At 48.5% G+C, this 11,438-nt stretch overlaps 1 non-coding gene across 1 annotated transcript; it reads right to left on the bottom strand.

Moving 5' to 3' along the window:
- Positions 1-1,689: 1,689 nt before the first annotated feature.
- On the bottom strand, positions 1,690-1,761 carry Trnai-aau (transfer RNA isoleucine (anticodon AAU)). Its single transcript has one exon. It is a non-coding gene; the product is annotated as a tRNA-Ile (tRNA).
- Positions 1,762-11,438: the final 9,677 nt, after the last annotated feature.

The following is an 11,438-nucleotide window of genomic DNA, read 5'->3' as shown; positions in this document are numbered from 1 at the left end:
CCTCGTCCCACCTTCTGCTGTACCACTTTGGCAAATGCTTTATCTGCGCCATTCGCCTTAATCACATCTGAGAGTAATTCTTAAAAAAACGCCTGTTGCTAATTGTTCGTCATCACAGATACTGTTTGCTATACTGCCACGACGCGCAACTGATTTCCAAAATTCATCTTTCTCCTGAGAGGATGGAACTTACGACCCCTGGATTATTAGACCAGTGCTCTACCACTGAGCTAAAGACGCGCGGCCTAGCGGTACTCTTGGGTACTTCGTCCTTACGGTCGTCTGCACCATCAGACTTCAGCTGACAACACTTCATATTACAGGCTAATATTTGCAGCTATGGCGACCCATTACTGCTTGGCTACACATCTGACACGTAACCGATGTGCTCTCCAAACAACAACACTTGCATTTCAGAACATGTCTTTCACACATGTCTACAAAATCACCTTCACCTTCAAATACAGATTCCTTGCGACTGACAGAGACGTAGGCAAAGTTAACAGTTGCTATTTCCATTAAATATCGTTAATCAGAAAAACGGTAATTTACATCTGCAGCGGAACAAAATTCCGTTCCGCCCAGCGTGTGGCTCGAACCAACGACCATGGGATTGAGAGCCTGACGCTCTACCGACTGAGCTAGCCGGCTACCGCGGTGAATACCTGCGGGTAGCACGTCACACAGTACTCGTTTCGGTTGGGTGGTCCCATACAGTTTCTCTCCATGCAGCCTAATGTTTTCCTAACGTCACACTCGTCACGTACTTCACTTTTATGTCATAATCATTTCTGAGAGGTAAAGAAATTGCATGACAACATGCAGAGCTAGTGGCGTCAAAATTAACACACATACTTTATGTGACTCAAAAGCCGAACGAGTTACTTTACGACCTTGTTTTATATGTGCAAGTGCCAGTCAAAACTCGCGGTGTCGGCACTCTGCCGACCATTTCGCTAGTTAACACCGGTCTTGTTGTGTGTGTTTCAAGCTCAAGAGCATCTCCAAGCAAAAAATGGTCAACAGCAACATTCAGACGGTTTCGTACTGCTCAATTGCTACATTAAAACGGTATGTTTCTTTTTCAGAACTGGAAAAACACAAGCGTGACAGCATTCGAACCTGTAATCTTCAGATCCGAAGTCCGACGTCTTATCCACTAGGCCACATGGTCACTGACGACCAACATTTACATGTATGCGACTCATCTCGAAACGCTCACACCCCTGAGGATTTGTGTTTTCGTTCTACACAGCCGCTGCCCCTTGCTCTTTCCCACCCATTCGTTACATTCAACCTCTTACGAGACCGATCAAAAATAGACTGAGAAACAAGACCACACACTTTGTGCATTCGGAATCGAAGGCAGGGCGTCCCTCGCCGCATTTGCTACGATGGCCATTTGCTACTTCTGCAGAAGCGACGACGACGACGACGACGACGACGACGACGACGACGACGACGACAGCGAGAGGCTCTGAGATATGTGAGAAATACATCTGTAAAATGTAATTCAGACTGCCTCGTCCCACCTTATGCTGTACCGCTTTGGCAAATGCTTTATCTGCGCCATTCGCCTTAATCACATCTGAGAGTAATTCTTAAAAAAACGCCTGTTGCCAATTGTTCGTCATCACAGATACTGTTTGCTATACAGCCACGACTCGCAACTGATTTCCAAAATTCATCTTTCTCCTGTGAGGATGGAACTTACGACCCCTGGATTATTAGACCAGTGCTCTACCACTGAGCTAAAGAGACGCGGCCTAGCGGTACTCTTGGGTACTTCGTCCTTACGGTCGTCTGCATCATCAGACTTCAGCTGACAACACTTCATATTACAGGCTAATATTTGCAGCTATGGCGACCCATTACTGCTTGGCTACACATCTGACACGTAACCGATGTGCTCTCGAAACAACAACACTTGCATTTCAGAACATGTCTTTCACACATGTCTACAAAATCACCTTCACCTTCAAATACAGATTCCTTGCGACTGACAGAGACGTAGGCAAAGTTAACAGTTGCTATTTCCATTAAATATCGTTAATCAGAAAAACGGTAATTTACATCTGCAGCGGAACAAAATTCCGTTCCGCCCAGCGTGTGGCTGGAACCAACGACCATGGGATTAAGAGCCTGACGCTCTACCGACTGAGCTAGCCGGCTACCGCGGTGAATACCTGCCGGGTAGCACGTCACACAGTACTCGTTTCGGTTGGGTGGTCCCATACAGTTTCTCTCCATGCAGCCTAATGTTTTCCTAACGTCACACTCGTCACGTACTTCACTTTTATGTCATAATCATTTCTGAGAGGTAAAGAAATTGCATGACAACATGCAGAGCTAGTGGCGTCAAAATTAACACACATACTTTATGTGACCCAAAAGCCGAACGAGTTACTTTACGACCTTGTTTTATATGTGCAAGTGCCAGTCAAAACTCGCGGTGTCGGCACTCTGCCGACCATTTCGCTAGTTAACACCGGTCTTGTTGTGTGTGTCTCAAGCTCAAGAGCATCTCCAAGCAAAAAATGGACCACAGCAACATTCAGACGGTTTCGTACTGCTCAATTGCTACATTAAAACGGTATGTTTCTTTTTCAGAACTGGAAAAACACAAGCGTGACAGCATTCAAACCTGTAATCTTCAGATCCGAAGTCCGACGTCTTTTCCATTAGGCCACATGGTCACTGACGACCAACATTTACATGTATGCGACTCATCTCGAAACGCTCACACCCCTGAGGATTTGTGTTTTCGTTCTACACAGCCGCTGCCCCTTGCTCTTTCCCACCCATTCGTTACATTCAACCTCTTACGAGACCGATCAAATATAGACTGAGAAACAAGACCACACACTTTGTGCATTCGGAATCGAAGGCAGGGCGCCCGTCGCCGCATTTGCTACGATGGCCATTTGCTACTTCTGCAGAAGCGGCGGCGGCGACGACGACGACGACGACGACGACGACGACGACGACCGCGAGAGGCTCTGAGATATGTGAGAAATACATCTGTAAAATGTCATTCAGACTGCCTCGTCCCACCTTCTGCTGTACCACTTTGGCAAATGCTTTATCTGCGCCATTCGCCTTAATCACATCTGAGAGTAATTCTTAAAAAAACGCCTGTTGCTAATTGTTCGTCATCACAGATACTGTTTGCTATACAGCCACGACGCGCAACTGATTTCCAAAATTTATCTTTCTCCTGTGATGATGGAACTTACGACCCCTGGATTATTAGACCAGTGCTCTACCACTGAGCTAAAGAGGCGCGGCCTAGCGGTACTCTTGGGTACTTCGTCCTTACGGTCGTCTGCATCATCAGACTTCAGCTGACAACACTTCATATTACAGGCTAATATTTGCAGCTATGGCGACCCATTACTGCTTGGCTACACATCTGACACGTAACCGATGTGCTCTCCAAACAACAACACTTGCATTTCAGAACATGTCTTTCACACATGTCTACAAAATCACCTTCACCTTCAAATACAGATTCCTTGAAACTGACAGAGACGTAGGCAAAGTTAACAGTTGCTATTTCCATTAAATATCGTTAATCTGAAAAACGGTAATTTACATCTGCAGCGGAACAAAATTCCGTTCCGCCCAGCGTGTGGCTCGAACCAACGACCATGGGATTAAGAGCCTGACGCTCTACCGACTGAGGTAGCCGGCTACCGCGGTGAATACCTGCCGGGTAGCACGTCACACAATACTCGTTTCGGTTGGGTGGTCGCATACAGTTTCTCTCCATGCAGCCTAATGTTTTCCTAACGTCACACTCGTCACGTACTTAACTTTTATGTCATAATCATTTCTGAGAGGTAAAGAAATTGCATGACAACATGCAGAGCTAGTGGCGTCAAAATTAACACACATACTTTATGTGACTCAAAAGCCGAACGAGTTACTTTACGACCTTGTTTTATATGTGCAAGTGCCAGTCAAAACTCGCGGTGTCGGCACTCTGCCGACCATTTCGCTAGTTAACACCGGTCTTATTGTGTGTGTTTCAAGCTCAAGAGCATCTCCAAGCAAAAAATGGTCAACAGCAACATTCAGACGGTTTCGTACTGCTCAATTGCTACATTAAAACGGTATGTTTCTTTTTCAGAACTGGAAAAACACAAGCGTGACAGCATTCTATCCTGTAATCTTCAGATCCGAAGTCCGACGTCTTATCCATTAGGCCACATGGTCAGTGACGACCAACATTTACATGTATCCGACTCATCTCGAAACGCTCACACCCCTGAGGATTTGTGTTTTCGTTCTACACAGCCGCTGCCCCTTGCTCTTTCCCACCCATTCGTTACATTCAACCTCTTACGAGACCGATCAAATATAGACTGAGAAACAAGACCACACAGTTTGTGCATTCGGAATCGAAGGCAGGGCGTCCCTCGCCGCATTTGCTACGATGGCCATTTGCTACTTCTGCAGAAGCGACGACGACGACGACGACGACGACGACCGCGAGAGGCTCTGAGATATGTGAGAAATACATCTGTAAAATGTAATTCAGACTGCCTCGTCCCACCTTCTGCCGTACCGCTTTGGCAAATGCTTTATCTGCGCCATTCGCCTTAATCACATCTGAGAGTAATTCTTAAAAAAACGCCTGTTGCTAATTGTTCGTCATCACAGATACTGTTTGCTATACAGCCACGACGCGCAACTGATTTCAAAAATTCATCTTTCTCCTGTGAGGATGGAACTTACGACCCCTGGATTATTAGACCAGTGCTCTACCACTGAGCTACAGAGGCGCGGCCTAGCGGTACTCTTGGGTACTTCGTCCTTACGGTCGTCTGCATCATCAGACTTCAGCTGACAACACTTCATATTACAGGCTAATATTTGCAGCTATGGCGACCCATTACTGCTTGGCTACACATCTGACACGTAACCGATGTGCTCTCCAAACAACAACACATGCATTTCACAACATGTCTTTCACACATGTCTACAAAATCACCTTCACCTTCAAATACAGATTCCTTGCGACTGACAGAGACGTAGGCAAAGTTAACAGTTGCTATTTCCATTAAATATCGTTAATCAGAAAAACGGTAATTTACATCTGCAGCGGAACAAAATTCCGTTCCGCCCAGCATGTGGCTCGAACCAACGACCATGGGATTAAGAGCCTGACGCTCTACCGACTGAGGTAGCCGGCTACCGCGGTGAATACCTGCCGGGTAGCACGTCACACAGTACTCGTTTCGGTTGGGTGGTCCCATACAGTTTCTCTCCATGCAGCCTAATGTGTTCCTAACGTCACACTCGTCACGTACTTCACTTTTATGTCATAATCATTTCTGATAGGTAAAGAAATTGCATGACAACATGCAGAGCTAGTGGCGTCAAAATTAACACACATACTTCATGTGACTCAAAAGCCGAACGAGTTACTTTACCACCTTGTTTTATATGTGCAAGTGCCAGTCAAAACTCGTGGTATCGGCACTCTGCCGACCATTTCGCTAGTTAACACCGGTCTTGTTGTGTGTGTTTCAAGCTCAAGAGCATCTCCAAGCAAAAAATGGTCAACAGCAACATTCAGACGGTTTCGTACTGCTCAATTGCTACATTAAAACGGTATGTTTCTTTTTCAGAACTGGAAAAACACAAGCGTGACAGCATTCGAACCTGTAATCTTCAGATCCGAAGTCCGACGTCTTATCCATTAGGCCACATGGTCACTGACGAGCAACATTTACATGTATGCGACTCATCTCGAAACGCTCACACCCCTGAGGATTTGTGTTTTCGTTCTACACAGCCGCTGCCCCTTGCTCTTTCCCACCCATTCGTTACATTCAACCTCTTACGAGACCGATCAAATATAGACTGAGAAACAAGACCACACACTTTGTGCATTCGGAATCGAAGGCAGGGCGTCCCTCGCCGCATTTGCTACGATGGCCATTTGCTACTTCTGCAGAAGCGACGACGACGACGACGACGACGACGACGACGACGACCGCGAGAGGCTCTGAGATATGTGAGAAATACATCTGTAAAATGTAATTCAGACTCTTACGAGACCGATCAAATATAGACTGAGAAACAAGACCACACACTTTGTGCATTCGGAATCGAAGGCAGGGCGTCCCTCGCCGCATTTGCTACGATGGCCATTTGCTACTTCTGCAGAAGCGACGACGACGACGACGACGACGACGACGACGACGACCGCGAGAGGCTCTGAGATATGTGAGAAATACATCTGTAAAATGTAATTCAGACTGCCTCGTCCCACCTTCTGCCGTACCGCTTTGGCAAATGCTTTATCTCCCAACCCGATGCGAAAGCGAAGGGTGCATGGCACAGGGGGAGCTGTGTCGAGGGACCATACATCAGTCCCTTCTTTTCGCAGGGCACAGAACAACAGGTGCTCTGCATGCCGGCGATCTCGTTTGTCGACGTGGGATCGCGGCGCGTGTCGGCAAGGGTGCTTCGCCGCGCCCCTGGGTATCCGGGGCGTGTTCTGCCAAACCCAGGTGGTGGTAACATCGCCTGGGCCAGGTTAGATGGGTCCAGACCGCCGAACGCCTGGGGGACCGGCCCGCCACCTGAGTAGGAGTGGGTCCCTGGCCGAGAGGTGGAAACTCGGGCAAGTAGGCGGCGAAGGGCGAGAGGTGCATCCGCCTCTCCGGAGTGCGGGGTGCAGTTGCCGGGGTGCGTCGCGTGAAATCGCCGATGACGAAGTCACCGAGAGGGACCAGTGCGCTGGAAACGGCGCGCTGAACCCAGCAGCTCTGGAGTGCTCTTGACCTAGGGGCGAGGTCGGTGAGCGAGCTGCAGAAGTCCCCCCCCATGCCAGAGGAGCCGGTCCGGGGCAAGAGACGGGCTCCCACCCCTTTTTTATCACTCGTCATCATGGCTACACCAGAAACGAGTGATTCGAGTGCGCCAACGCGAGCTTCCGTGATGTCTGAACCCGCTCCTCAGGACGAGTCGGGACAGGCAACTGAGGAAAACGTTCTACAAAGACACACGAGAATATCATTGCTCCTCGAGCAACATATTAAAAATGGTAAAATTAGTCAAGCGGCTCTGACTATAATCAAAAATGAACTGGCGGCGTGGGCTATCGCAAACGCCAAGCTTGAGGGCCGAGTGGAAGAACTGACAAAAGAAAATGAGAGACTAAGGAAACAACCCGGAAAGACCTGGGCGGCGGTGGTCGCACAAGCGCCACCAAAACCGCAGACTACAAAGGATACCATTGCAAAAGTTACTAAAAGATCTGACACAACGGTATTCCTAAGAACCCTACCAGGTCAAGACACTAGCGTTAAAAGAATACAGGAATTGCTTACGACAACTATCAATCCAGCTAAAGACAAAATTAAAATAAATAAGGTAAAACCCAGCAGAAACTCTGTCATTGTTGAAGTAGCTTCAGAAGAAGACAAAGAGAAACTGTTAAATAATGCAAAACTAAACTCGGTGGTCAAATGCGAGCCACCGAGGAAAAGAAACCCATTGGTCATCTTGTATGATGTACCAACAGTCATGACGAATGAAGAACTGCAAAAATCTATAAAGGCTCAGAATTTTGATGATATGACAGAAGAAGAATTTAAAGCAAACTTCAATTTGAGATTCAAAACCGGGCCTCGGGACCGTGATGTGGTCCATCACGTTGCCGAGGTCTCCGCTCACATGTGGAAAAGAATTACAGCAATGGGCAGACTATATGTCGGCTTTCACGCCATTAACACACGCGACTTTCTGGTCGTACCGCGTTGCCACAATTGTGGAGATCTCGACCACGTTTTGAGGCACTGTACCAGGGGGTCGGCCTGCTCGAAATGTGGCGAGGATGGCCACGTCAGGAAGGACTGTAGGGCGGCGGCGGTTTGTATCCCCTGCAAGAGACGGGGTAAAAAGCCCTGTGGTACCACGGGACGTAGCTGCCCCACCTACAGACTTCTGGAACAAAGGCTTATTTCAAGAATAGACTATGGCTGATCAAACCAAAGCCAACAGGATGCCCAAAAGGAAATCCCCTAGCAAAAGGAGGAGGGATGCCCTGAGGGCGAGTGCTTTCAAGCTTTTCTTGAGGTTGCACATGGGCACCACAACCAGAACCGTAGATAAAAGCACTCAAACCGACTCTACCACTACGGATAGAGGGACACAAACGAGGCCTCTGGCAGTCACGCTCCCCTCCTCCCCAAGCAGGGAAACAAGGCCGACAAAAGACCTACGGCAACGGCATCCTGTACCAGAGACGGTGGCAGTCTCAGCAGAATTAAATATAACAACAAAACAACCAGTTCAAGAAAATAAAATAACTAGTTCAAGTGAACCAGATGCAATAAAAGATCCTGTAGTGAGACTGCCACCTGTCGATCCAGTCAGAGTCTATCCAAACCTGGAACTCACCATGCAACTGGCGAGGCTGGAGCAGCCGACTACCCTGACCACTGCCTTGAGACATGTGGTTCGGGTGGGACATGAATATGGACAGAGAGTCACCTTCTCGGTAATGGAGGCTGTGGACAGAATTCAACTCAAGTCAGTGAATCTCCCCACTGACTTCGGAGCCCTGCGTGACCTACTAAAGAAAGTCTTTGACAGACGTGGAGAAAAATTCGACCTGAATGAAATTTATCGACAAGCTGTTCTGGCAAATGGACGTATCACATTCGACTGGAACAAAACATGGCCTCATGACAGGATTCACACATACACTCCATAGACAACTACATGACGGAAATCACCATTGGCCAACTAAACACCCATAACAGCAGACTTGTCATGCAGGAGTTGCGAAGGGAAGTGGAGGAGAGGAGACTGGATGTGGTCTGCCTGCAGGAGCCGTACTCCCTAAACGGGAAGATTGCTTTCACAGCTGCGACCTGGCAAGTCGTCTGCAGAGGTGAAGACCCAAAAGCGGCAATTATTATCACTAACAAACTGATAAGGGCTACAGTTCTAACGCAGTTCACAACCAGCCACTGCAACGTCGTGGAGCTACAATCTCCAGCAGGAGCTATTATTATGATCAACACATACTTTCAATATGGTGATGATATTGAAAGACACCTAGCTCATCTCACCACAGCTATCACGGCGTTGCGGGGGCGGAAAACATTTGTGACTGCCGATATGAATGCCAAATCCCCCTTATGGTACAGCGGCACCAGGGATCCCAATGGAGAGAAGGCAGAAGAAGCCATCATGGCCTTGCAGCTTGTAGTGGCTAACAAGCCAGGCAACCCTCCGACCTATGCGGCGGGAGGGGGCCAAGGCACAAACATCGACGTGACCCTGGCTACGCCAAACGCAGCATACCTAATCCAGCAATGGAAAGTAGTTGAGAATGCCACTACAAGTGACCACAATCTTATTACTTTCAACATAGGAGATGGCGAGAGCCGCTGGGCCATGGGGTGGGAAATACAATACAATTACAATAGAGCCGACTGGGAGAGACTTGCTGGGGAGTGCGACATTCCTCCGATATCAGAAGGTGACGACCACAGACACTTTGACGTTGACAACAGAGCCGAAGAACTGGTCTCAGTAATAACTCGAGCAGTCAAGGCAGCCGTACCTACTAGGAGGAGGGCCATGGCGGCCTCTCCATCACCATGGTCTGCTGAACTAGAGGAGATGCGCCGGTCGGTCAGAAGGCTCAGGAGGCACTACCAGCGCAGTGTCGTCTGGCAAGAAAGACAAAGATGGCTGCAGCTTTACCGGGAAGCCAAAGATAACTTCCAAAAACAGCTACGGGAAGTTAGAACAAAAAGTTGGGAACACTTTGTTCTGAACCAACTAGCATTAGACCCATGGGGAGTTCCCTACAGGCTTGTCCGGGAAAAGATCCGTTCTCCGATGGAGCTTTCAACCGTCAGGCATGGGGACCGGATGACGGGGTCTTGGCAGGAAACTGCTGAGGTCCTTCTCCACTCCCTGTTGCCTGATGATACAGCGGATGAGACAGATGAACAACGGCAGCTGCGGGAGAATAACAACAATGCGTATGAAAATGATATGGCAGTCTACCCATTCTCAGAAGAAGAGGTAGCTGGCCACATAAATTCCCTGAAGAGAGGAAAAGCTCCTGGGCCAGACGGTATTGTGGCGGAAGTGGTGCAATTCCTGGCCCCCCAGATAGTCGCCCCTCTAACTCATTTATATAACGAATGCCTCAAGCAGAAAAAGTTCCCTCGAATATGGAAGAGGGCAAACGTGGTAATTATAAAGAAAGGGGCTGACAAAGACCCAGCAGAAACCAAATCTTATAGACCTATCTGCCTGCTTGATCTGCTTGGGAAGATTCTGGAGAGACTTCTGGCTGATAGACTGGCGGCACACCGAGTGCTGTGCGGAATGAGCAACAGGCAGTTTGGCTTCAGGTCTGGACGATCGGCATCTGATGCAATCGCCCTGGCGGCCGAGGTCTGCGGCTCTACCCCGTACAAGTACGTTGTTGGCATCATGGTGGATATAAGTGGCGCCTTCGACAACCTGTGGTGGCCTTCGCTCTTCTCCTGCTTAAGGGAGAAGGAGTGTCCAGGGCCGCTATATGGCTGTCTGAGGAGCTATTGTGAAGATCGGGAGGTCTGGCTATCATCTGCTAGCACAAGAGTAAGGAAAACTATCACCAAGGGATGTCCCCAGGGTTCCGTACTGGGTCCGCTGTTCTGGGACATCCACATGGAACCCTTACTAGATACATTACAACAAAGCGACGAAGTGCTGGAGGTGATAGCCTACGCAGATGATCTCCTCCTACTGGTCGGCGGCCGTAGCCGAGAGGACATAGAGCCTAAGATCGAGAGAGCAATAAACACACTCCAACTGTGGTGCCGCAAGACAAAAATGACAATTTCACCGGCCAAGTCTACCTATCTTCTTCTAAAGGGACAATTAGCTCGTAACCCAACTGTTAGGATAGATGGATCACCAGTTCTCCGGCGACGTGAGACACGCTATCTAGGTATCATCATTGATGAAAGGTGGACTTTCAGTAGACACATTGAAACCGTAACTCAAAGAGCTTTACAGGTACTCAACAACCTCATCTCCATTGGGCATAAGCGGTTTCATCTTCCACCACATCTCATCAAACTCTATCATAACAGTATACTAACATCCATAGTGGGTTACGGATCTGGAGTCTGGGCACACAGGCTCACGAGGGTGGTGCCCGCCATGACAGTGAGGAGAGTGCAGAGAAATATGATCCTGAGATCAGTGGGGGCATACAGAACTACACCGGGAGGAGCCCTGTTAGTTATTATGGGGCTTTGCCCCCTGGATATCAAAATTCGGGAGCAGGCCGCTTGGTACTGGACTAAAAAGGGGAATTTGGAAAAAACCGAGGAAATTCTGGGCAGCAGGACAGAAAATAAAGTAGAAATTAGGAAAAAAGGGGAGCTGCTATGGCAACTTTC

The sequence above is a fragment of the Schistocerca gregaria genome, chromosome 4, assembly GCF_023897955.1.
Source record: "Schistocerca gregaria isolate iqSchGreg1 chromosome 4, iqSchGreg1.2, whole genome shotgun sequence".
Classification (NCBI taxonomy): Eukaryota; Metazoa; Arthropoda; class Insecta; order Orthoptera; family Acrididae; genus Schistocerca; species Schistocerca gregaria.
Note: the sequence above shows the minus strand (reverse complement) of the source record. Positions and strands in the feature narration are given on the sequence as shown.